Source organism: Ailuropoda melanoleuca, chromosome 20 (genome assembly GCF_002007445.2).
Source record: "Ailuropoda melanoleuca isolate Jingjing chromosome 20, ASM200744v2, whole genome shotgun sequence".
Classification (NCBI taxonomy): domain Eukaryota; kingdom Metazoa; phylum Chordata; class Mammalia; order Carnivora; family Ursidae; genus Ailuropoda; species Ailuropoda melanoleuca.
In genome coordinates, this window is record NC_048237.1 from 21,765,561 (window position 1) to 21,793,132 (window position 27,572).

The following is a 27,572-nucleotide window of genomic DNA, read 5'->3' on the forward strand; positions in this document are numbered from 1 at the left end:
CATCTTGTCATTTCTGTGCCCCATATGTGGTACGGTAAGAGTATTGGTGTCAGATGCCCCTGGGTTTGAGGTTGAACTTAGCTATTTGCTTGGTGTGTGAGCTTTGGGCAGATTTGAAAGTTCCCTAACCTTTCCCCCTCCTTTGTAAATGGTGACAATAATCATCACTATAATTGTACATTTATTTTGAAGATTAAATGAAATGGTACATGTAAAATGCTTAGCATAGTATATCATACCTAGCTACACTCAGTAAATGTTAGCTACTAATACCGTCATTGCTATATGTGAATTTATCAGACCAATGTGCTTTTCCTAAGGTCAAACTTGTTTAGTTTGTCTTATAATCTAATGTTGTAGTGGGATGAAAGGTATAATTGAAGGTACATAGCACTGGTAGAGTAATAGTAGGCAAGTACTGGTCTTGGGAGACAAGAGTTGGGGTGAATCTGGCAGTAAACTTTGCCTGAACGATGGAGAGAGGATTAGGTGGTCGTCAGATCTGCTAGGAAATCTGGAAGAGGACTTATCGCATTTCCTAATTCTAGTCTTGCTTTCTTCAATATGGTCTCCTCTCTGGGATCAGAAAGGTCTTTCTGGTAAGCATATCTGTAGTCTTTTCTTCATCCAGAACTTTGAGTGGTGTCCCATGGCCCAACTGGGGGAATGCAAACTCTTGCATAGTGTACAATGGTGGTTTTTGTGACTTCACCTTGTGTGTTTACCCATTCCTATTACCTTCTACTTCTTCCCTAATTTGTGCTCTACTGCAGCTTTTCCCCGTTTATGCTTTCCCAGTTATGAACTCTGTATACTTTGCAAACATGTCACAGATTCTCATACCACTGTGTTTTGCAGGAATGATTTCCTCTGCCTGGAATGCCCTGCCTTTCCTTTTGATCTGCTAAATTCTTGCTATAAGTCTCCCTTCAAAGGTACTTCTCTCAACCCTGACAGATCCCAAGGGCAGACGTAGACACTTTAGTCTCCTGTACTATGCAGAGTCCTCCATCATGATAGTTGTCATCATGCATTTCTGTCTTTTCCACTAGATTATAAGGAGGGACCATGTATTGTCAATTCTACCACACCCTTGGCTTAGCACTTGTTCAGATATTTCAGTGTCACAATTTCACAGAAATCTCACTAGATAGGTAGAGGAGAACTGTCATCCCATTTTATAATTGGAGAGCTGGAGACACACAGGTATCAAATGGTTTTCCTAAGTGTCAGACCTAGGATTCACTTCAAGTATTTCTGGATGTAAGATTTTTTTTTTCTGTGTTGAAATGTTAAGTTATAGTAAACCCACAGATATTTATTGAGTAGTCACTATGTTTAAATCTCAGCGTTGTGCTCTACAGATGATACAGATTTTAAAAAGGATATCTTTTTTAAAGGTTCTCTTGATCTCTTGACTAATGCTAGGAGAATATTCTTTTCACTTGTTGGTAATTGATATATAGTAGGCATTAAGAAGTATTTATCAAAGATGGATGGATGGATGCATGGTAATTATAAAGGTAACTCTTTGATATTGACCTGCAAATAAAAACCGATCAGTTAGTTACTCCTTTTTTCTATTTTGGGTTTGGAGGAATGCTTATTTATTATGGAGTTCAATTTTGCAAACATTCAGGAAGATGGGTTGATAGGTTATAATATATAAATAAAATGAGATAACGCAAGTTAAAACAGAGGTAGCATAAAAGGAATTAATATAAATAGGCCTTTGAGATAAACTAATTAGAGTTACATTTTATGAGAAAGTCTGGTAGCCAAGATGAAAAGGGGCTGCACACGAAGGTTTACATTTTTTTTCTTAAAAAGAAGGTGTACAAGTGTCTGGGTGGCTCAGTCGGTTGAGCACCCAGCTCTTGATTTCAGCTCCGGTCATGATATGGGGGTCCTAGGATCAAGCTCCAAGTCAGGCCCCACTCTCAGAAGGGAGTCTGCTTGGGATTCTCTCTCTCCCTCTGCCCCTGCCCCACTCTCACATGCTTGCACTTGTTCTCACGCGCTCTCTCTCCCCCTCCAAAATAAATAAATAAATCTTAAAAAAAAAAAGAGGGCATATATATTAATTTGTTCAGGTAAGTTTCCTAGGACTATAAAGTGGGAGCGATTGGTGTGACTAGATATTATCTATTCAGCTCTAAGAAGTTTTCCTCAGAGGAAGATCTCACAGATAAAATAACATCTGAATCCAGACATCCTCACTATATTTGAACCCATGGGAAACCAATGTCAAACCATCACTTTCAAATATACCAGAATTATAGCCAACTGCTCCAGGTTTTCTGAGACCTGAAATTTATTCAGTTTTGGAGACTACCTCGAAGAGAAATAATTTAAAATTATGAACATAAAATTAAGTACAAAGATATATATTTATTTACAATAAAAAAAGAAATCACAACAAATTGCAGATTAGTAAAAGCTGATATATATCACAAATGTTTCTTTTCTGTTTGATTTTAGCTTCCACAAGGCTATTTCCTTTATTATGTTAAAGAACAAACTTAAAGATTCTTGGACCAGATGGAGAGTTAAGCAGGGAATCTAATCTAAAGCAAAAGCTAAGCTCTAGGGTTGAGGCTTGGGGAAAGGATACAGCACCTATCCCATGTCAGGAAATCAAAGTATCTGAGTGCTGCTGATTGGCTGTGCTATTTGGGCTGCTCAGGTTAGGTAGGCACTAGATAAGTACTGAGCTGCCTGTCTGGAGATTTTCTAGAAAGCGATTTGTTATTGTGTACAAGAAGTACTCATTTCCATACGACAGTGTTTTGTTGTGGTTGCTGTTTAAGTGAGGTGCGCGTTTCAGGATCATGGCACCTTGAGTAGTTGTTTTAGTAACAATTAGGTCTGTACTACTGTCAGCAGGCTGGGTGGTCAGGTCAGGATTTATTATCCCTCCTTTTCATCATTCTGCTCCTCCAGAGAAGGGCTGATCATAAGTGTTCTATCTCTTTTGGCACAAATCATCACTTCAATGTCCTTTCTAGATAACAGCTGCATGATAGCATGAAAGCACCTGCTAATTCCTTAAATCCAAGCAAAAATAATTATTACAGAAAAAATAAAATCCCATTCTTGTAGTTTAGAAAATTTCATGTAAATCAGCTTCAAATATGACGTAGCCATAGTTAAATAAATAAAAACTCAGACTTAATTTTTTATTCTTTGAAACCCAATCAGCTTTTTAAAGAGATTTCCTCCCCCTATTTGCCTTGAAGCGTTAACCAAAAACAGCAGAATGTATTAGCTAGAGAACAGATACTCCTTGTGAGGCCAGTAAATGCTTTAAAGTTTAGTGATCTCCATTACCATGGTAGCAAATGACTCTTTGGCTGTGCGCATATGGCATTTACAATCTCCTTTGTAATTTCAGCCATGGTACTGTGCAGTCTCTGTTACTTCCAGGCAACTTTAATCATTTCTCTGTCATTTATTCTACTGCTTACAAAGTCTTCCTACTTTTTGCTTCTCATATCACAATTTAACATTGTGTAGATCTTAATCCTTCCAGATAAAGGGAAATATTACATAACTGTTTAGCTATAACTCAGGAGGTATGTCCAGGACTGCCCTTACAAATACTTCTTTAATGAAATCTGATTCAGTGTTGTTTATAAATGGCTTTTTCTTGAAAATGGCAGATACTTCCTGTACAGGACAAGTATTCATCATGGAATGTGCAACCATCCTATCAACTCCATTGCCTAATGCTCTATTTTCCCAACCGGCAAAACTAATAACTTTGAGTTGAGCCTGTATACTGGCGAAAGGAAAATGGTAAACACTTACCATATAGTAGACACATGATTTATGATTTTGGGGTGCTATAGAAGCAAAGGGGATTTGAGACATTCAGGTAATCTGTTAGAAAAATGATGAAGTGATCAATGTCATATTAGAAGTTATTAATTCTGAAGAAGTATCAGTTATGGAAGTATAAGCTCATATTTCTGAGATCGCCACAGAAGCAACGTTCTTGTGAATTGTGTATCAATTCTCTTGCTGATTTATCTGCTAAACAAGTAGCTCTTGCTATCCTGCCCATCTGGGAGCCACTAATTTGATGTTTATCCTCATCAGGCTTTCTGAAGGACAATTGGCTATATTTAGACAAGCTATAATTGCCAAATAGTAATTTTATAACTGTTATTTTCTCTCCATTTGCTAGCCATAATATAAGGAAACATTTTCCTTCTCCCATTAATTTACCTTTTCATTTGTTTTTTATGGAAGCATAGATTCATGATTTCTTTTTATGTTATGAATATTCTATTACTACCATTATTTGAATACTCAATTTATTTCATATTTAGTGAGTGGAAACCCTTCAAACTGGCACCTATGTCTTTTTTTTTTGGCTTACCTCCATCATCTTTTTTTTTAGTACAGTTTTACTTTCTGGAGCTACAAGATGTTCCAGTTTCACTTTTAACTTTCCTTGCCTTAACACTAAGAGTCAGCTATATTTCCAACAAGGCCAGTGCTTTTTAATGGGAGATGGTATATTAGAAACCAAAATCAGGGTTTAGGACATGTTCATTGCTGCTGGTATCTTTCCTTCTGGGATCTCAACAGGCAGGGCTAAAAAGATATAAATACAGCTCTATCCACTTTTCTTATCTATCATCTATCTATCTATTTATCTATCTATCATCTATCTATCTATCTATCATCTATCTATCATCTATCATCTATCTATCATCTATCTATCTATCTATCATCTATCTATCTATCATCTATCTATCATCTATCATCTATCTATCTATCATCTATCTATCTATCATCTATCTATCATCTATCATCTCTATCATCTATCTATCATCTATCTACCTATCATCTAGCTATCTAGCTATCTATCATCTATCTATCATCTGTCATCCATTCATCCATCCATTTAAACCCATGAATTTATACTAATTACTCTCATTGCAATTCAGTACCATGGAATTCATTCTAGCCTTCTTCTTTCCATATTTGTAATTCCTTTCTCCAACAGTAAGAAATCTAGCTTATTAATCCTCTAAATATTTAATCATTTGCTCAGTCCTACAATACATGAAGGGCAGTTTCAGAATTGTAAGCTCATACTACCATCAAAAATAGATCCTCTAACTAGAGTTCTATTATTTGTTTACAGTCTTTTTGGCTTCAGACTCAGCATATATAGTCAAAGTACTGTGTTCCAAAGTTACTCAGGTTAGTTCTATTTTTCCCCTTCAATGTAGTTATGCTTTTTTTTTTTAATTTGGGATATAGTTACATCATATTTTTTCTGTTACTCGAGGTTTTATTTTCCTAGTGTTTTAAATTTTATTTATTTATTTATTTATTTATTTATTTATTTATTTATTTATTTGACAGAGATAGAAACAGCCAGCGAGAGAGGGAGCACAAGCAGGGGGAGAGGGAGAGGAAGAAGCAGGCTCATAGCGGAGGAGCCTGATGTGGGGCCCGATCCCATAACGCCGGAATCACGCCCTGAGCCTAAGGCAGACGCTTAACCGCTGTGCCACCCAGGCGCCCCAAATTTTATTTTTTGAGTATGTAAAACAACATGATTCAATGTCAAAACTTCATATAATAAATATTCAGAAAAGAGCCATCACCCTCTCCACGATCCCTTCCACTCTGTTCCCACTTAACCCTTGTATGTAATTAATCCATTAGTTCCTGATTCATCCCTCTTGAATTCCTTTTTGAAAAAAATAAGAAAAATATGAAACACTTTAAGAATTTGTATGTCATCCTTGCAGAGAGGTTATAGTAATCTTTTTTGTATCATTTCAGTTTTAGTATATATGCTGACAAAGCAAGCATTCCTGGCTTTATTTTATTGCCTTGTGATAGCAGTGGATATAATAAAGTGATAATTAGATTTTTGGAGGTTTGACATTGTTGGATCCCCAAATTGGCCTACTGGCCTTTAGTCTTACCTTTTCCCATGTCTTACCTGTTTACACTATCGACATTAATTGTGGTCTTATATTCTAGGATGGCTTAAACTGAGAAGCTTCCCCTCAACAGTGCTTTCCCTTCTTAGCCTTGGAAGAATCTGCTATTATGAATAGGCTATTCAGTATGAACTGACATAAGATTTTACTTTTTCCTTCATATCTCTTTAATTTTTTTTCTGATAATATTCTGCTGCCTGTTTTACTTCCTTTATTTATTTATTTTTAAATATTTTATTTATTTATTTGACAAAGAGAGACAGCGAGAGCGGGAACACAAGCAAGGGGAATGTGAGAGGGAGAAGCAGGCTTCCCGCCGAGCAGGGAGCCTGATGCGGGGCTCAATCCCAGGACCCTGGGATCATGACCTGAGCAGAAGGCAGCCACTTAATGACTGAGCCACCCAGGCGCCCCTGTTTTACTTCCTTTAAATTGATTTCTTGTCATTTACTTAGGTTCTGCTTTGTAACTGGCCGTTTTTGTTTTTAACAAGTAGGGCTTAAGGAACTGGCTTTAATCAGCTGCTATGTTTATGCTGGAATGTTTTTTAAAGGTTCTGAAAATCTCCTACTGATTGTCAATACTTTTAACTTTAATTTTGGAATTTGTTTCAAATTAGTTTAATAGGGAAGAATTGGAAAGAGTTCTAAAATATCTGAAGTAAGTGTTCTTCTATTTCTTTAAACTTTCTTTTATTCCTGATACCATACATCGTGTTTATTGGAGTCCCAGCCAGCCCTCTTTGAACAGTTTTTGACCTATTAATGGAGAAGCTAGAAATCTAAGTTCATGAAGATATGGTAGCCTGGATTATAAAAGCTCCCAGAAGAAAGGTCTAGAGTTAGGGCCTCCAGGTGGAGGATTTTCTAGCTTACATCTATGAGGGGCGGAACAAGGTCAATCTATGTCAAGTTTTAGCATCTACTGGCTATAGACAAAGATCTTATAAAGTATCTTCCTTTAATTTTGGGTGTGGGTGTGTGTATATAGTGTGCTTTGAATAGAATGACATGTCATAGAAAGGCGGTGTGGTATAGTGTATTTTTTTACTATGACCCCCATCAACAAATATTTTTGCTTATATTTCCTCAATGAACATATATTTATGTATAAGTTATTCCCTTGTTTACTATACTCATATAATTTATAAGTCATAAAGCAAAAATAAGAATTAAAATTAAATATATAATATATAGCATAGAATTTATACTATACATTTCTTTTTTTTTTTAAAGATTTTATTTATTTATTCGACAGAGATAGAGACAGCCAGCGAGAGAGGGAACACAAGCAGGGGGAGTGGGAGAGGAAGAAGCAGGCTCATAGCGGAGGAGCCTGACGTGGGGCTCGATCCCATAACTCCGGGATCATGCCCTGAGCCGAAGGCAGACGCTTAACCGCTGTGCCACTGAGGCAAGCCTAAATAGAACTTTTAATAATGTCTTTTCATGCTAGTAGATGATCTTGTATACTTCTTGGGTACATAGACCCCACTTTGGAAGACACAGCTGTGAAGAAAATCACACAGAATTTAGCAGATCTGGCCTCTAATTTTGAACTTACAGTTATTGACATAGTAATCCAAGGACGTTTACCTATTATGTGTACCCTTTACTCTCCTCCTTTGTAATGAGGATCAAATGAAATGATATATGTAAACTTTCTAGTATATCATTTCGTATAAAATATTTTAAACAAATTTTAATAGAATCTGAACAGTATTTCATGTTTTTCTTCTCAAGAGCTATGATCAGGGAATACATTTAGATATAAATCCTAATGAAGAGTGAAGGAATTTTATTATGATCATTTATATTTTTTGATGAGGGAAGCAAGAGTTTGCCCAGTGGAAAAAGTTGTCTGGAAATTTCAGTATGCTCCCTTTTTCCTGGTCACATTTATGATTTCTCAACAATAAGTCAAATTCACTTCCTGTATTTGTAAATAAAAAATACTTATTGATTCGTTGGCATTATTCAGACTCTGTGCAAGGAGACAGAATGGTTGAGAAGATGGGCATGTAGACTGTTATTTACTTGAGATTTTGTGTACTTTGTTTTTATTTGACTGATTTTCTTCAACTGAGTTTAATATTTAAGTTATACAAACCATGAGTTCGACATGATTTGCAGGAGAAAGTATGGACTTTGAAGTTAAATATTCCATCTGTGTGATTTGTAAACCATGCAATTCAAGCAATCTTCCTGAACTTTATCTCCCATATCTGAAAAATGAAGATCATTATTTTCATTGTTGGATTGTCGTGTGAATTAAATGATAATGTTTATGAAAAACTCGCACAGTTAAGGCAAGTGAAGTTATATTCAGCAGATATTAGTTATATTTAGAAACATTTTGAAAGATCCATGTTAACCATAAAAATAAATATCTACATCTCATTTCTAGAAGAGATGCCATTTAATTCATTAAGTAAACCATTAAGTATTAAGTTTCTGCTTGGTGTCAGAAACCAACGTGATGAGACCAACAGAGAATGGAGCATTATTATTGGAATGCCAAGATGTTGATTATAGTACAAAGCAGGAAGGCCATAGGCACCTGGACCAGGTGATGCCAAATTAAAAGCATTACCAAATTATCTGACTCTGGCTTCTGCTTTGCTCAATCCTTTGCCTTACTGTGTTCTCTCTTCAGAGTGACTTTTTTTTTTTTTTCTGTACAATCTACATGATGTGCTGAAAATCGCTGCCACACAGTCTTGTGTTTGTATATTACAAATTCAGCTGGACAAAGGACTAATTATCCTTCTATCTTAATTATAACATCTTTAGGGAGAAAGTTGGTTTGAGTCTTCTTGGGTTCCTTCTCTACCACTCAACTAGTCATCTGTGGACACATGGAGAGAGTCATACAGCAGAAATTACTCTGCTAGGTCTTTACGTCTCTGGAATGATTGTGGTGAGGAGGGATGTGGCAAAGAGAGCAATTCTAAGAAGAGTGGTTCTGTAGGTGTGGTCTTGAGACCACTGGTGTCCCTTAAGTGTCATACAGCAGAAATTACTCTGCTAGGTCTTTACCTCTCTGGAATGATTGTGGTGAGGAGGGATGTGGCAAAGAGAGCAATTCTAAGAAGAGTGGTTCTGTAGGTGTGGTCTTGAGACCACTGGTGTCCCTTTTAAGTGTCATACAGCAGAAATTACTCTGCTAGGTCTTTACCTCTCTGGAATGATTGTGGTGAGGAGGGATGTGGCAAAGAGAGCAATTCTAAGAAGAGTGGTTCTGTAGGTGTGGTCTTGAGACCACTGGTGTCCCTTTTAAGTGTCATACAGCAGAAATTACTCTGCTAGGTCTTTACCTCTCTGGAATGATTGTGGTGAGGAGGGATGTGGCAAAGAGAGCAATTCTAAGAAGAGTGGTTCTGTAGGTGTGGTCTTGAGACCACTGGTGTCCCTTTTAAGTGTCATACAGCAGAAATTACTCTGCTAGGTCTTTACCTCTCTGGAATGATTGTGGTGAGGAGGGATGTGGCAAAGAGAGCAATTCTAAGAAGAGTGGTTCTGTAGGTGTGGTCTTGAGACCACTGGTGTCCCTTTTAAGTGTCATACAGCAGAAATTACTCTGCTAGGTCTTTACCTCTCTGGAATGATTGTGGTGAGGAGGGATGTGGCAAAGAGAGCAATTCTAAGAAGAGTGGTTCTGTAGGTGTGGTCTTGAGACCACTGGTGTCCCTTTTAAGTGTCATACAGCAGAAATTACTCTGCTAGGTCTTTACCTCTCTGGAATGATTGTGGTGAGGAGGGATGTGGCAAAGAGAGCAATTCTAAGAAGAGTGGTTCTGTAGGTGTGGTCTTGAGACCACTGGTGTCCCTTTTAAGTGGTTTGTTGGGTCAAAATGACAGACATTGGTGAGGAAGAGGAGAAAGGGGAACCCTCCTACACTGTAGGTGGGAATGCAAGCTGGTGCAGCCACTCTAGAAAACAGTATGAGGTTCCTCAAAAAGTTGAAAATAGAGCTACCCTACAACCCAGCAATTGCACTACTGGGTATTTAACCCAAAGAAACAAATGTAATGATCTGAGTGTACAGCTGTACCCCAATGTTTATAGCAGCAATGTCTACAATAGCCAAACTATGGAAAGAGCCCAGATGCCCAGATGTCCACCGACAGATGAATAGATAAAGAAGATGTGAGATATGTGCGCGTGCACACACACACACACACACACACACACTTGAATATTATGCAGCCATCAAAAAATGAAATCTTGCCATTTGCAACAGCGTGGATGGAACTAGAGGGTATTATGCTAAGTGAAATAAGTCAATCAGAAAAAGGATAATTATCATATAATCTCACTGATATGTGGGGTTTGAGAAACAAGGCAGAGGATCATAGGGGAAGAGAGGAAAAAATGAAACAAGACAAAACCAGAGAGGGAGACAAACCAGAACAGACTCTTAATCTCAGGAAACAAACTGAGGGTTGCTGGAGTGGAGGGGTGTGGGAGGGATGGGGTGGCTGGGTGATGGACATTGGGGAGGGTATGTGCTATGGTGAGTGCTTGAATTGTGTAAGACTGATGAATCACAGACCTGTACCCCTGAAACAAATAATACATTATATATTAATAATAAAAAAAATAAAAATTAAACAAACCTGTATTCATGATACTACTAATACGCTGTTTTTCTTTTTCACTTTTTTTCTTTTATGGATATATACATGAATTCTCCTGAGGCTATGTGACATGTAACAGATTGAATGCAGAAGCAGATATGAGATTTCAGCTATCTTACATTAAGCCAATATTAAAGAAATTTTGCAAAAATGTAAAACAATGGTACTATTCTCAGTAATTATTTTTTTTGTTTTTGGAATATAAGTTGCTGTTTACTTTTTTTTAAAAATTTATTAATGTTAGCACATAATGACTATTATTATTTCATTTTTTTATTGAGATATAATTGACATATAACATTATGTTAGTTACAAGTGTTCATTCTAATGGAATGAATCTGTAGATTGCTTTGGTTAGTTGAACATTTTAACAATATTAATTCTTCCAATCCATGAGTGTGGAATATCTTTCCACTTATTTATGTCTTTCTCAATTTTTTTCATTAATTATCAATTAATGTATAGGTCTTTATTAATGTATAGGTCTTTCATATACTTTGTTAGATTTATTCCTGGGTATTCTACTCTTTTTGAAGCAGTTGTAAATGGGATATATATATATTTAAATTTCTCATTCTGATAGTTTGTTAGTAGTATACAGAAATGCAACTGATTTTTGCATATTGATTTTGTGTCCTGCAACTTTACTGAATTAATTTTTTGTTCTGACAGCATTTTGTTTGAATCTTTAGGACTTTCTGTATATAATATCATTACTTCTTCCCTTCTAGTTTGAATGTCTTTTATTTCTTTTTATTGTTTAAATTGTCCAGCCAGAATTTTCAGAACTATGTTGAATAAAATTGGTGAGGGGAGGTGGGTGGGGGATGAGCTAAATGGGTGATGGGTATTAAGGATGGTACTTATTGTGACAAGCATGTAAGTGATGAATCACTAAATTCTACTCCTGGAACCAATACTAAACTATATGTTAACTAACTAGAATTTAAATAAACACTTGAAACAAACAAACAAAACATGGTGAGAGTAGGCGTCCTTGTCTTGTTCCTGATTTTGAGAAAAAGCTTTCAGCTTTTCAGTGTTGGGTATGCTGTTATCCGTAAGCTTGTCATGTATGGCCTTTACTATTTTGAGGTATGTTTTCTTCATATTCACTTTGTTGAGCTTTTTAAAAAAAGTATAAATAGATGTTGAATTTTGTCAAAAGCCTTTTCTACATATATTGAGATGATCATATGATTTTTTAATAAAGGTTTTATTTATTTACTTATTTTAGGGAGAAAGAGCGTGCACAAGCTGGGGAGGAGGGGAAGGGAGGGGCAGAGGGAGAGGGACAAGCAGACTCCTCCATTGAGCACGGAGCCAATTTCAGGACCCTGAGATCATGACCTGAGCCAAAATCAAGAGTTGAATGCTCAACTGATTGAGCCACCTGGGGAACTCCAAGATAATTATATTATTTTTATCCTCTATTTTGTTAATGTGGCATATCACATTGATTGAATTGTGGATATTGACATATCCTTGCATCCTTGGAATAAATACCACTTGGTCATGATATATGATCCTTTTTATATATTATTGAATTTAGTTTGCTAGTATTTTATTATTTTTGCATTTATGTTTATCAGGGATATTGGCCTGTAGTTTTCTTTTCTTGTGATGTCCTTGTTTGATTTTAGTATCAGGATAATGTTGACCTTATAAAATGTCAGCTCTGTTTTTCAGAATACAGAAGACAATATATATTATTCAAATCTACCTAGTTAATTGCTATTTTTATCAATGAAAATTGTCCATTTGATCTATCATGGACTGAGTAAGGTGAATTGAAGCTTGCTGTTATTAATATGTTGCTCTCAATTTTTTCTTTGTGTACTTGTCACTTTTGCTTTGTGTAAGCTGATACTATTTTATTTGATACGTAAATATTTTTAACAGTTACATTCATTGCAAATTGTGTTCTTTAAGAATAATGCCATCTTTTAAATTTCATTTAAGAATTTCATTTAAGTCTTTTTTGCTCTGAATTAAATGTTGTTTAATACTAAATTATTTGTGTTTACCTTGCATAGCCTTTTATTTTCTGACATTCCAAATTACTTTTTTGAAATATGTCTTATATATAACAAAATTTTTTGCCTTTACTGATCTTTTGAAAATACTTTTCTTTTAATAGATAAACTTAGTCTTTTGCATTTATAATTATAGAAAATGTGTTTAGTATTACGTCTGTCTTTTTTTTATAGTTTATAGTTTATATATCTTAGCCTTAATTTTTGAGGTGCTCTTTCATGATCAGATCTGCATTTTCTTTATTTTGAGGGTGTGTTTATTTGTTAAATTGAAAGATTTATCTTTTTGTTATATTAGTTTCCTTAAAACCACACTTTGATATAATTCTTTCAATTCTGTTTTTTAGATAGTTTCTATTGATTTCTAACTTTGATCAATGAGATTAATCTATTTTTTGCCATACCCTTCCTTTCTCTGTCACCATATTTGTATATGTTAATAACTCATACTTACTTTATCAGCTTAAATTGTATATTTGATCCTAGGCACAGATAACATAAATCATATTTTTATTTACCTTTCATCTTGATATATTTTTCTTAAACTTGTACTCTATTTCCTTTATTGTTATTTAGGAATATCTATGATTATAACCACATTTATTATAACCACATTTGGTTAAAATTTTTATTTGCTCCAGGGAAACATTTTTCTCATGAGTAACTTTTTTAGTTTTTTCCCCTCTTCTATTATTTTTCTCATGTACTGTCTTTGTAAATATCCTATGCTGCGTCCTTTCTGACTGCTCATCTTGGAATAAGTGAAGCTCTTCCCAGACCAGCTACTTACAGGGTATTTATGTAGGGAATATGTCAAAGCTGAGTTGTAGGCTCATAGGAACTTTCTGTGTTGCCTAGGGATTTGTATGTGGGTTATTTTGGCCTTGAGGTTTTTCCAACCAAAGGGGAGACAAAGCTGTGGGGCTATTAATACTGTTTCTTTTTTCCCTTAAGGCTCACCAACTGATAAATTCCTGCAAAAGTGCGTTGTTTATGTGTTTCCTTTCCTAGAACTGTCTGTTTGTTCTCAAAACCAAATTGCTTCCATGAAAACTCATCCTGCCAGTCTATTCAGCCTTTCCATTTTTGGAAATAAGGGATTTTGGTTTTTAGCTGAAAAAAAGAGTCTTTAATCTTGAATATCTTGGTTTTCTGAGATCAACAGCACCAGGTATTCATTGTTATGAACTCCTATATAATCCTTAATGCTGCTAATATTTAATCTATTTTTTGATTTGTGAATTTTAGTTGTCTTTGATTTTCATTGAATATCAATATTCATTTCTATTTCTTATTTTTCTTGTTTCCTTTAAGTAACTTGTAAGAGGTGAAGAAAGAAGTTCTAAATTTATCCTGCTTTTTGAAATTGGAAGGTTCTCAAACTGTCTTATAAATGAGCTGGTTCTGTTTACAACCTTTGTTGAAGATCGTCTTTTGTAGAACATTTTCTCCTGGCCATAACTGGTTAGATATGGAACAAACTATCCCAAGGAAAACTAATCAGTTAGAATGGGTTGAACCAATAAGACTTTCAAAGAATTTGAACTAAGACTTTGCAGTTAGTTTGTCACAGGCACTTGAGATGAAAGGTCATAGAAATTCAGCAGAGGTAGCCATACTGAGCTATAACTTGGAAAAGTAAGTTGAAAGAAGGGAAGAATGGAACATAGGTGTAGAACAAAGTGAAAAAGCCATGAAAAAGAGAAGCACAGATCAAAGAAACCCTGTGATTTCTAAGAGATAGAAAAAGCATCCTATCTCTAGTCCCTTTTCTGTTCCCATGAGCCTTGGCTACAGTATATCTTATTCTTCAATTCTGTGAGATTTCTGCTTCTGTACTATACCACACTTGATATAGGTAGTAGTTTCGGTATGTCTTTACTTCCTGCAAACAAAAAATATAAGTAAAAAAGAGAGGCTCAAACATAGGACTGATAGCAATATAATTAGACATGCTAAAATTAAATGGTATCATATATACTGGAGTAATAGTTCACATAATGGAAATTTTTGCACCATACACAAATTCTTGGAAATGCCTGTCTGTATGTTGAGGAATATTTTTATAAAGAGTTGAGGCAAGTCATATATAGTCTATGTTAATATGAGTTCATCCCAAAGAGGGCATGTTGATTTGGTGTGAGACAGTAAGTTAATTAGTGCAGTAAATTAATATAGCACACAAGTGACAATACTGTATCCAAAGCAATTTATTGGTGTTAATTTCTTCATTTGCTAATGCACAAAGTTCACCTGTTGAAATGGATATTTTAATATATACTATAAATTGTTTCTGAACTTGCACATTTTAAGAAAATTATCTGTAGTTTAGTTAAATTTGTGTGAGAGTGCTGGAGAGGACCTTACTCTCTTAACCATGCGTAATTGAGTATTTGTGTTTTATATATAGGGAAATAGGCACTGCTAGGGCCATAGGCAGAACTATGAAGGATTTCCTGTCTTCTCCTATCTTCAGACTTCCTTTTCATTGCCTTTTCTTTACTGTGGAGCTTACTTTCCTTTCCCTGTCTTACCTGTTCAGGACCCAGGCTCTTTCAACTTCTGAAGCTACTCTTTGTATAGGATCTGAAACCTGATCATACTAAGATTTAAGGAGCTGATAAAAAATTTTTATTCTCGGGGCACCTGGGTGGCACAGCGGTTAAGCGTCTGCCTTCGGCTCAGGGCGTGATCCCAGAGTTATGGGATAGAGCCCCACATCAGGCTCCTCTGCTATGAGCCTGCTTCTTCCTCTCCCACTCCCCCTGCTTGTGTTCCCTCTCTCACTGGCTGTCTCTATCTCTGTCGAATAAATAAAATCTTTAAAAAAAATTTTATTCTCAACTGTAGTATTAATAACATGTCTGATATTTATTTAGCATTTTATACCTTAGAAAACACTTTTATATGCTCTATATCATTTAAACACCACTACAACTCTGTAAGTAGATGATATCTCACATGTATGAATGATGAAACCAAGACTCAGATACTAAAAGAGGGCTTTAAATTTAGGTCTCTAAACTCTGGTTTAAGATAAAACAACAAAAAAACGTAAGCTAATAAAATGAGTCTTCAAATGTATAATTTCTGGTGTCACTTGTCTGCAGTGAACTTGCTTTCTCTGTTCAAACATGGTCACAGCTCACGGACAGTAACAGGAACTGATAGATCACCAGGTTGAAGGCATGAAAATCCAATGTAAAGAGGACAAGGAGGATCTCATTTAAATTAGGGAAAAGTAACTTTCTGTACTTCAGTAATCTCTGAAAACTATTATAAAGCATTGTGTAATAATTAAGACAATGTAGTCTGGTAGAAAGAGGATGGACTTTGAAATCCTGCAGACATGAACCCAATTCCAGATCTGCCACTTACCAGGTGTGTTACTTTGGGCACAGACACTGACGTCTTTGAGCCTCAATTTCTATATAATTGGAGATATTAATACTTGTTTCATAGGACTATTGTGAAAGTTCATTGAAAAACATGTGAAATTAAAAGGATACAATCATTTATTGAGCACAAACTAAATGTTCTTTTAATTTGTACCAAGAACTATGGGTTAGGTACTATTATTGTGAAGATTTAACAGGTGAAGAAACTAAACATAAAGAAGTTTAACAATCTGACCAAAGTCACACAGCTAGTAATCTGTGGAACCAGTGTTCATACTCAAGTCCACCTGATTCTGATACTTGTGCTGCACAGTACATAGTACTTAATACTTAGTACCTTTCTTATAATAATCAGCATTTGTAGTGATGGCTGGGGTGGGCATTTGTTGTTTCGGTCTGTCCAGAAATACTTTCCCCTTCTTCTGTTAATAGCATTTCCCTTCTGTTGGGAAACTAGTTCTCAGCCACTTCTGTGCAGATGGACATGTCACCACCCAGCGAGGGGTAGGCATGTGACTCCAGTAAAGCCAATGAGAACACTCCCTTGTGGGGGTGCGTGGTTGGCTCAGTTGGTTAAGCATCTGCCTTCAGTTCAGGTCATGATCTCAGTGTCCTGGGATCGGAGTTTGGCTCTTTTCTTAGTGGGGAGCCTGCTTCTCCCTCTCCCTCTGCCTGCTGCTCCCCCCTGCTTGTGCTTTTTCTCCCTCTCTCTCTCTGCTTCTCTCTGTCAAATATATAAATAAAATCTTAAAAAAAAAAAAAAGAATGCTTCCTTGTGTTATGTACCGAGAGTGAGAGGTCTTCTAGTTCTTTTGGGATTGCTAGAGTAGGATAATGTAAGCAGCAAGCTGAATAAGAACGGATAATGTAAGGCACTTCATTCTTCCTCCACAATCTTGGAGGAAGTCATCTCAAATAAGAGAAGTGAGGTCAGGCAGAAACTAAATAAGGAATGCAGAAAAAGTCTTGATAGAGAGAAAAAGTTTCTGAATCAAGATTTTGCATAGTCCAGTGGGCCAATACAACTGCCTCATTTGCATGGACTAATTTGAGTTGGATTTCTGTTATTTACAACTGAAAGTAATAGAGTATAAAATGTCATCAGTTATTTCTTTTAGAAATCTGGGGGTGGGGGGAACAGTGTTCTTTATTGTAGTGAGTTTCTACTATAGGGATTTAAAAGAGTATAATTTTGTGCTTAAAGAAGAAAACATTAATTGTATGAAAATTTTCAGTTAAAATTTCTCAGAAAGGCTGAACAATGAAGCACCATTTTAAGGATTTCTTAAAAAATATGACATAGTCGGTAGTGATAGTCATGATTCACTATTTATTAGATTTATCTAAAACACAAAGGAGAATAATTTTTGACTGAGTAATTTGACACCTTTATAAAAATATATATTATTTTCATTGCTTCTGCTTACAAAGCTCTTCACTCAAATGCTCAAACACCTCCTTATGCTTCATTCGAGTATCTCTCCACATCACCATGAGGTTCCCCTGACTCTTCTCTCTAAACAGTTCCTTATTTACTTTTTACCCTTTTCCTGACTTATTTTTCATATCATGGATTGTATAACTACCTGACACTGTACTTTTTATTTATTTGTTTATTACTACTTCCCACACTAGAATATAAGCTCCATAGGACAAGGATTTTTTCTCAACACTATGGAATGAACGCATCTTTTTATGTAGAACATTTGGTATGGACTTAAGTATGGGGAAAAAAAAGAAAAAAGAATACTAAAAACAGGCTGGCTGATTTGCTTTGATCAAGTCTATATCCTTCCCCTCCTGGGGACTTGCCAAGTCCATATTTCTCAGTTTACCTTGCAACCGGGTGTGGTCTTATGATAACGTAGGATGTGAGCGGGAGTGAAGGACACCACTCCAGGCCTCGTCCATAAAATCTGCCACACATAGGGTTATCATTATCTCAATGTGTCTAGGACACTTACGGGTTACACTTGTTGTCAAGTGGTGTTTCCACTCTTTAAAATATCTCAGTTTTGGCAATTTTAGAGACACTATAACTATGCATGACACTCTAGGCCTTTCCCTCTTCTGTAGCACATTGCAGATAAGCCCTGTGACTCTGAAAGCCACACATTACAGATTGCATAGCCACAAGAAGGAAGGACACTGGATCCTTAAGTCACCACTTGGGAGAAAGCTGCCCATCTGGTCACTTTGGGTTTTGAGCAAGAAAAAAATTTTATTTTATTTTATTTCTGTTATACATATTTGAATTTGAAATTTATAGCAATTAGCCTACCCTAACTAATAAAGGAATCTAAAAGTCAAATTGTTAATATTCAGAATATATAAATTAGGAAATGTAGATGCTTATTTTTAACTGATTCAAATACAATTTCACTTTCCAATTATAAATTACTATTGATCCTTGAACAATGCAGGGGTTAGGTAAAAAATAGTAAAAAAATCCATATGTAACTTTTGTCTCCCCAAAAACCTAACTACTACTAGCCTGTGTTGACTGGATGCCTTACTGATAATGAAACAGTTGATTAACACAATTTTGTGTGTTATATATATATCATATACTGTATTCTTACAATTAAGTAAGCTAGAGAAAAGAAAATGTTATGAAGAAAACCATGAGGAAGAGAAAATACATTTACAGTTTGTAATATAAAAAAATCTGCATATATCACACTATTTAAACCTGTGTTGTTCAAGAGCCAACTGTATTTTAAAAGGCTTACTGAGTCAGATCAGGTATAATATTCCAATATTCTATGATTTGTTTTATAACATCAGTGTTGTTAGTAAAAATCAACTCAGAGTCATAATAAATTGAGCATAGGCTTCCTGTTCCCACAGGGATGGTTAATCTGGTATTCTACTGTGGAACATTCCATGTGCATGTAGGAAAATACTATACGACTGGTTGGAATAATTTGATTACTGTATGTTCACCAACTGGAAAGTCTAGTCATAATATCCTTTTTGTCTTCATTTTGTCCCTTGATAAGCAATTCATGAAGCTAATCAAGCTGAATCAAATCTTTCTGGAAGGCAGAAGTCTTGCAAACTGTCTCTGACACCATCTGCTGCACAGAGAAAGGAAATATGGTGTACTAATTGGTATGTTATGAAATAGCCAAGGGACTGAATTGTGATGGTTTTGGAGTCAGTGGATTTCTGTGAGATCTCAAATTCTGACAGGTGCTAGAGAGTACACAGTGTCTGCCCTACAAGTATGTAGAGAACTTCTTTCCTGAAGCTTGACTTGCCTCTCTCTGCCTTTGTGGTCATCCAGACAAAAGAACAAAAGTAGATTTCTTTGGGTAGTTATATACATCTCAAATTTTAAACTAAACAAATATACATTCACTGAAACCATATCCAAAGAATACAGAATTGCATATTGAAGTATTTTCTGGTTCTTTGCAGACAGTCACTATGAAAAATTATTTGTTTTGGTCTTTGCTTTCAATTTTGAAGATTTTCACAAAAGTCCGGTGACATTTGTTCTTTGTTCATCTTTAGGAATGTTATTAAATATTGTTTGGGAGCTCTGTGTGGGAAAGCAGGTCCTTTTGACAAATGAGTTTAACCACAGGGTGATTGCATATGACAAACTGGAATTTTCACTTTGGCAACCTCCAGTATCAATATCTGGAGAATGTTTCCCTCCTAAAGTCATTTGGGCCCTTGCCTAAAGAGTGTAATTCTGTATATCAGCCTTCTTAAAGTTGGACTAGAGGAATGGAGTCAGGGTCTTAGCATTCAATATGCAGATTTCTCTTGAATCCCCACATTCCAATCTTGAGACACAACCCCTCTTTCAAGCCAAATGTTCTTGAGGTCCTGAGTTTAGATCCTCTCAGTTTAATTTATTCAGGGTAAACCTCCCATCTCTGAGGTGATGTTGGGCATTCTGACTGTGGGGTAGCTTCTGGGCTGTGTAGGGGGAAGCAGAGTTCTGAAACTTTGAATTTTCCCCTCGTGCCTCATCCTTACCTTCTATGGTATCCTGTGGGTCTATGACCCTTCAAGTGGAGTGGAATAAGGAGTTTGCTCCCAAGTTTCTTTGAAAAATCATGTTTTGTGGACTGAAGAAATTGCAAATTGTTTCACATGATGTAACCAATATGGGAAAACATATAAACAAAAAACCAAAAAAAAAAATATGGCTGAAGTGTAACCTTCATCATGTACTAGTGACACACTTATTAATATTAACCTCTGACTGTCAAGTGTGTATTTTAAAGAAATATTTTCACTTAACGATGATAGCCAGTATTTGGGTATCTTGCTGTTGCCCATGTTATGTTGCTCCTTCTTCAGCAGAAATGTTCTTTGAGTTGATCTGAGTAGAAAATTGTATAACACATGACACTTTGCTAATGAATTTATATCTGGTTCAGGTTTTTCTTATGGTGACAGTTATTAGAAGAAGGTAAAACTTTAATGGTATATTATTCTCAACAAAATATTAGAATATTGTTTAGGAACTTGTTATTACTAGAACAACAAAATGATCCCTTTAATAGACTATAAAATTGGTATGATGGTATAGAGTTTCCATAAGAGTAGGGTGAGTTTGGACACCACACTGACACTCTATCTAAATCAGCACACATCCAGCAGGAGATGTAAGGAGACACCGGAAAATTCTAATTTGAACCAGAGTTATAGACAAGTTATATTTCTTGTGCATATTAGTAATATGTATTATCCATTCTAAAAACAACAGAAATATCATGTAATTTATAGAAGGAAGATGGATCAATATATTTTGTATTCTACTAAATCGTTGAACAAGCTTAAACAATTTTTCTCTTCTAAAAATTTATTATTGAAGTATAATTGACATACAATATTATATTAGTTTCAGGTATACAACATATTAATTCAACAATTCTATGCAGTGCTCACCATAAGTATAGTCACCATCTTTCACCATCCAGTATTATTACAATATCATTGAGTATATTCCCTGTGTTTTACTTATCATCTTTTGACTTATTCATTTTATAACATAATTATTTTTTCTGTCTGAATAAACCTTCCTCTAAAGTAAGTAGGAAGAGCAGATATAAGTAAAGCTATCTTATTTTGAGGAAAAGTCTTTAGTCATTATTTGAATTTGTTGTTTACCAAGAAGTTTACCAAAATAAAGAATCAGTACTTATATCTATGTGCTCATTTTGGCTTTTAATAAAAAACTTTTGAAGTCAACACAAAAAACACCAGATGTGTCTGGGGATGCAGCCTCTGAGAAGGCAGACTCAGGCTCTGTATTTTTTTTTTCCTATTGCTGCCATAATAAATTATTTCTAATTTAGAGGCTTAAAACAACCCAAATTTATTATGCTACGTTCTGTAAAAGTCCTAGACTGGTCTCACTTGGCTAAAATCTAGGTGTCTCCAGGGCTGAATTCCTTTTTTGAGGTTTAGTTGAGAATCTATTTTCCTGTCCTTTTCAGATTCTCATGCCTGCCTGAATTTCTTGGTTAGGACTCCTTCCTCCATTTTTAAAGACAGCAGCATCTCTTGAATCTTGCTTCTATTGCCACATCTTTTTGTGACAGGAAAGATTCTCTCCTTTTAAAGATTATATAGTTAGTTTGGGACAACCTGAATAATTCAAGGTAATATCCCATTATTGAGGTCCTTAAACTTAACTACACCTTAAAGACCCTTTGCCATGTAAAGGAACACATTAAAAATTTCTGGGGATTAGGGTGTGAATATCTTTAGAGGTCGTTATTCTCCCTATCACATACTATCACCTTGAGTTCTCTGGCAAAACAGGGATGCAGACCCTTTTATCAATATAATCTCATTTCTGCAGCATAGTTCCTATATTATTTTGCTGGGGGGATTGTTACCATACCAATCGAGCTACTGTATTTCTTTTTCATGAATTTGGCAAATACACAATTTCTATTGTGTTCCAGACACTGTAGTAGTTACTGAGGAAATAAAAACAAAAGACAGAGCCTCTGTTCTCAAGGACCTCACAGTGGATTAAAAGACAATTGCACAATGTCATAGGGGTAAGCACAAGGTGCCATAGGATCTCATGGAGTGCCCATCACAGCCTTGAAATTTCAGGCAAGATGTCCCATAGAGAATTACATCTAAGCTATAATAAACCCTTTGTGAAGAATGACCATGTGTGGAATTGGAGAGGTATGGGACCTTTAGATTTTTATTTATTTTACTGCTACATTCTGGACAAAATGGTGGTACAAGAAACAGATGAGTCTTCTGCCTTCATGGAACTCTAAAGATATGGATAGTCCTAGACCCGAGGAGTTTAGTGTTCTAATCTAATATATTTAGTAGGGGTGGGACACTTTATACATCAAAGGTAGACCAAGCAAGTTCAGAGAAAGAGCAGAAAAGAACTGAGGTGGTTAAGAGGTTTCAAAGTCAAGAATGTAAATGTTAGGAAGTGCCCACTTGAAAGACTTATTTTAGATTATAAGAGAGCAAAGGTGTTCCAAACTTGAGGAACTTCACTTTCTAGGGGTGATTTTTTTCTTTAATCTCATGAAAAATGGTCAGTTGTTGATCATTTTGAGTGTTATTAACCTCAGTTGACCCTTTAAAATGGACTTAGTTTCCAGTAAAGAAACTACTTTGTGTAGACAGAGTAGAAAGGGTTCTAAGGAAGAGAAAATACTTTTTACTGAACCTCGTTACCACTTACTTGGATGAAAGGACTAATTTATAAAGCTGATTCACTAGCTTGGTCTTATTTTTTTAAATTATGGTGCTAAACAGTTTATGAACTGACTGCAACGATCACTTGTCACTGAAATTCCCAGCAGATGTTTGCAGAATGCTTTCAATTATCCCCAAGAACCCCTTCTCACTCCTTCTTTTTAGAAGAACTGGCAAGTTTCCATTTGTGACAACGTGGATGGACTTAGAGGCTATTATGCTAAGTGCAATAAGACAGAGAAAGACAAATAACATATGATTTCATTTTTGTGAAATCTAAAAAACAAAACAAATGAATAAACAGACAAACAAAAAGCAGAAACAGACCCATAAATATAGAGAACAAAGCAATGGTTACCAGGGGGCAAGGGGTGTAGGGGATGGGCAAAATGGGTGAAGGGAGTGGGATCTATAGGCTTCCAGTTTTGAAATGAATAAGTCATGGAGATAAAATGTACAACATAGGAAATATAGTCAATGGAATTGTAATAGAGTTGTATGGTGACAGCCATGGTGAGAATAGCATAATATATAAACTTGTCTCATCACTATGTTGTACACCTGAAACTAATGTGTCAAAGCAATAAATGAAACTATGTGTCAACTATACTTCAAATAAAAAAAAAACTTGCAAGTTTGGATGATACTACTAACCTGCAAACTCCTGAAGGGACTGTGTGAATTATGGACATGTTAGGAGAATGTTACCAAAATTCATGTAGGGTGAAGGAGAGAGTAACAGCATCTGTGAATTACCGTCTGGAAAGAAAACCCCTATTTTTAGTCCCACTACTCCATGTCTTGCTACATTGCATTCTGTACTGTGTATTTCTTTAAGTCTGGACTTTTGAGTTATTTGTACTATACATCTTCTTCTGGAAAGTATGGATTGGTTCAAAAAATCTAGTTTAACAGCAGTGTTATTTCTTCATCTTATCATAAGATGTTTGTCACTTTCAGATAAAAAACTTCAGTCCTTTTGTATGTTGTGTTAATTATATAAATTAATCTAAATGTCATGTGGACAAAAATAAATAGATGAGTAAGTACATTTTAACTAAGAGTGTTAGCAGACAAAAAAAAAGATAGATGTGATTATTAGTAGTTTTGTCATAAGAACTTGGAATTCTTAAATTTCATTCCATATTGTAATTTAAGAGGATAGGAACTCCAGAATTTTCAAGTGAAATGGGGAGTTCTTGTAATAAAATATGAAGAACATGCATGTTATTATAGTATAAAGATTTGCAATTATGCCTTGATTGCAGCTAAGGGATTACATGTTTTTAATGAAGTGCACATTGTCAGTGTGCAAAGCAATAAATGAAAAAAGTTACAGAACAGAAAATTTAATATATATGATAATACACATAAATCTATTAGAGAAAGAAAAGCAGAATTAATTATAATTCAGTACCCAGAGGGTGAATAAAAATGGTAAAGAATTATGAAATAAAAAATTCATTTTGTAATTAGTTTAGCATAGTAAAATTAGAAAAGAAGTAAGTGTTTTAAAGGTCCTGATAACTTATAAAATATTTCATGAAAGGAGAGCAGGAAAAATGTTAATTATAAGTGGTACCTAAAAGAGAAAAAGTCTATTCTATCTTGAAATAACAATGATTAAGTTTCTAATTAATTCATGGTTTCATTCTGAAAACCAATCACAACAATGTTTTGAATATTCTAAATATTCAAGTAAAATACAAAGATATGCTTAAAGCATTTGTGAAGCTCAAGTGGTTTTGAACACCAGTAATTCTCTCCAAGGCATTTTGGAAAAGCGACATGAAGTTAAACTTTTTCTTCCTTTGGGATTGCTCAACATGGTTATTAATATTTGTGAGAATTCTGATGGCCTATTTGTCTATATATCAATTTGGTTGTTCTTGATACATTAGGAAATACATTTTTTAAAATTATTTTTTCATAGTAGGGTTATTGTGATGAAAAAAGTGTCTTTGTGGAATGAAGTAAAGATACAACAGCCAGAACTTATTCTTTCAGTCTTTATATATAGTGAGTACCTACAACATTCTTAAAGCCACCTAGTTGATAGTTTAAGCTTGATAGATGCACATGGTTTCTGAACCATCATAGAATGATGGAGTATACAATTTTAGATGAGCTATAACCTTAGCCAGTGCAGGGTTCAGAGAGATTGAAAGTTGTTTTTTTGTAAATGAGCATGGTTGATTGATTTGACCAAAACTGATTCTTAGACTGTTTAACTGTTCTGCCCCAACAGAGTAGATGTGTCTCAAACAAAACAAAACAAACAAAACAAAACAAAACCAAAACCCCAAAAACCTCTGAGGAAAAATTGTGTTAGTATATTGTATTATTTTTCAAGGCAATTGATCCTGACATTTACCTGACTAGTTCAATTGAGGTTGTCAACTAAAAGTTCTGATTCAATTCAAAAGTTCTGACCAGTTTGTTACATAGAAAACCAGTGTGTTTGGTTAGTATTTTTAGGTGCCTTTCAAAGGTTTCCTGGCTTCTTGTTTGCCAGATTTTGACATTTAGCATATTATTTTAATGTAACTGAAATTCCTCGTTTGTGTGGAATTGGCTACCTACTATGAACTGAATTGTGTTCCTCTAAAATTCATATATTAAACCCCTAACCCCTAAATGACTATATTTGGAGATAGGGCCATGAGGCAGATAATTAAGGTTAAATGAGGTCAGAGGGTGGGACCCTAAAACCATAGGACTATCATCCTTATAAGAAAAGAGACACCAGAGATCATTCTCCCTCTCTCCCCCTATCTCTCTGCATGAACACAGAGGCCATGTGAGGACATGAGAAGGTGACCATCCACAAACAGGAAGAAACATCTCACCAGAAACCAACCCTGAAGGTCTTAGATCTTGGACTTCTAACCTCCAAAACTGCGAGAAGATAAGTTTCTCTTATTCAAACCACCCAACTCTTTGGTATTCTCTTATGGCAGCCCCAACAGATCAATACAGTATCCAAGTGGGTGGGTTGATTGGATTACATTAAATATTTTGTGATCATACATTTTGATGTCCTCGTGTAGGGAACCTGGAGATTAGATTGTAAATGCATTGGAAACCCAGGCCATGTTCCTTTGATGTGATTTTGTGGCTTGCTTTATTATGAATTATCATGTTGTATATATATTGATTCATACATTTTATGGCCATTTCAGCGGAATGCTCACCATTTTAGTTCACATTCTCTTAAACTAGTGTTTCCTTTTTTTTTTTTTTAATTTTATTTTATTATATTATGTTAATCACCATACAGTACATCCCCGGATTCCGATGTAAAGTTCGATGCTTCATTAGTTGTGTATAACACCCAGTGCACCATGCAATATGTGCCCTCCTCACTACCCATAGTAAGCTAGTGTTTCTAATGGCTTCAGAGCAGTGTAACAACACAAATGTCTATATAGGCTCCCTCTTAGTTCAGATTTTGTGGCTTTTTCATCTTTGAAGAAATTCATAATGGGTAAAGATATTTTAATGTATATAATTCTATGGGGAGGGCATGGGAGGAATACTGATTTCTTCTTCATATAAAATCTATCCATTTAACTGTTTATTTTTATTAAGAGAACTAAAAATTTCATACATTCTGTTTTCTAGTACTTTTTTGGTTAAGAGCTAAACAGCTGTTAGTAATCATGTCTTCATAAATTAAAAACACTACTTTCATCTCCTCTACTCCATTTCATTGAAATATGTATTTTTTATTCTTCCTACATAAGTCAGCTAAGATGTAATAGTTTTTAATTTGAGTGTAATGCTCTCAAAGAGAAAAAACATGTTTTGGGTATACATACCATTACAAAAAATACTGCTATTTTCCAACTTTGCAAAAAATGAAAACATTTATTTCCCATCTTGTGACTTCGAAAATAAGTACTACTATTTTATAGCGTTACATCTTTTATTTGTAGCAGTGTGGTATTATGGAAAAATATGAACAGCCTAGGGCTCAAATCCTGGCTCTATCTTGTGATCTTATTAAAGTCACTTTACTTTTTGGCTTTGTTTTATCAGCAAAATATGGGTAATAATTTGTTTTGGGGTTGCTATAAGGACTGAGTAAAAAATTTATATGTGTTATACTTAGCATAGTGACAGACACATAGATAATGAAAATTATTTTTCTAAAGAATGAAGTTTTGAAGAGTTTGTATTAATTCACTGCATTCAAGTTTCCTAGAAGCTGGGCCTGAGGTCAGTGTGGATGTTTTTCCAGAATATCCTACGTTTTCAAGTGGTGCTGGGATCAGTATATAGGCATGGGCTAATATTTTATTTTGTGCTTGCTTTTTAGGGTCTGAGAAAGGATTAAATGAGTAATGCATATCTGCAGGGCACTTTTCATAGCCCCTGCGACGCAGCAAGTGGCCATTGCAGTGGATGGTAGCCAATGACATCCCGATCATTAACCACCCTTCAGGGATCAGTACTGCTCATTTCCCATTCTGGCTCCCTGGTGGTTTTTGGCAATGACATGGTGATTTGGGGACTGGCAGCATCTATTATTCCTGGGTTTTATTTGTAGCAGAGTCTATGCTGAATTAACCAGTAGTGATAGAAACAGAATGAAGCTCCTCAGTCTATTCTGTCATTATTCCATCTAATTTTTGACATGATTTAAAAGATTAACACAGACAAATATTTGAAGAGGGTTAAATGAAAAGTGCAGGTCTCTTACATAGACTTCTCTCTCTCTTTTTTGCACACTTGTTTGCAGCCAGGAAAATATTTCAGCTATATGTAAAAGTGACAGAATATCCTGTACTGATAATGATTGATAAATTATGTGGT

General features: G+C 35.3%; 1 non-coding gene and 1 pseudogene across 1 annotated transcript; both read right to left on the minus strand.

Moving 5' to 3' along the window:
* LOC109488504 overlaps positions 1-27,178 on the minus strand; it is a 181,014-nt pseudogene extending 153,836 nt beyond the window's left edge.
* Positions 5,732-5,838, minus strand: LOC117797327. Its single transcript, XR_004622260.1, has one exon. It is a non-coding gene; the product is annotated as a U6 spliceosomal RNA (small nuclear RNA).
* Positions 27,179-27,572: the final 394 nt, after the last annotated feature.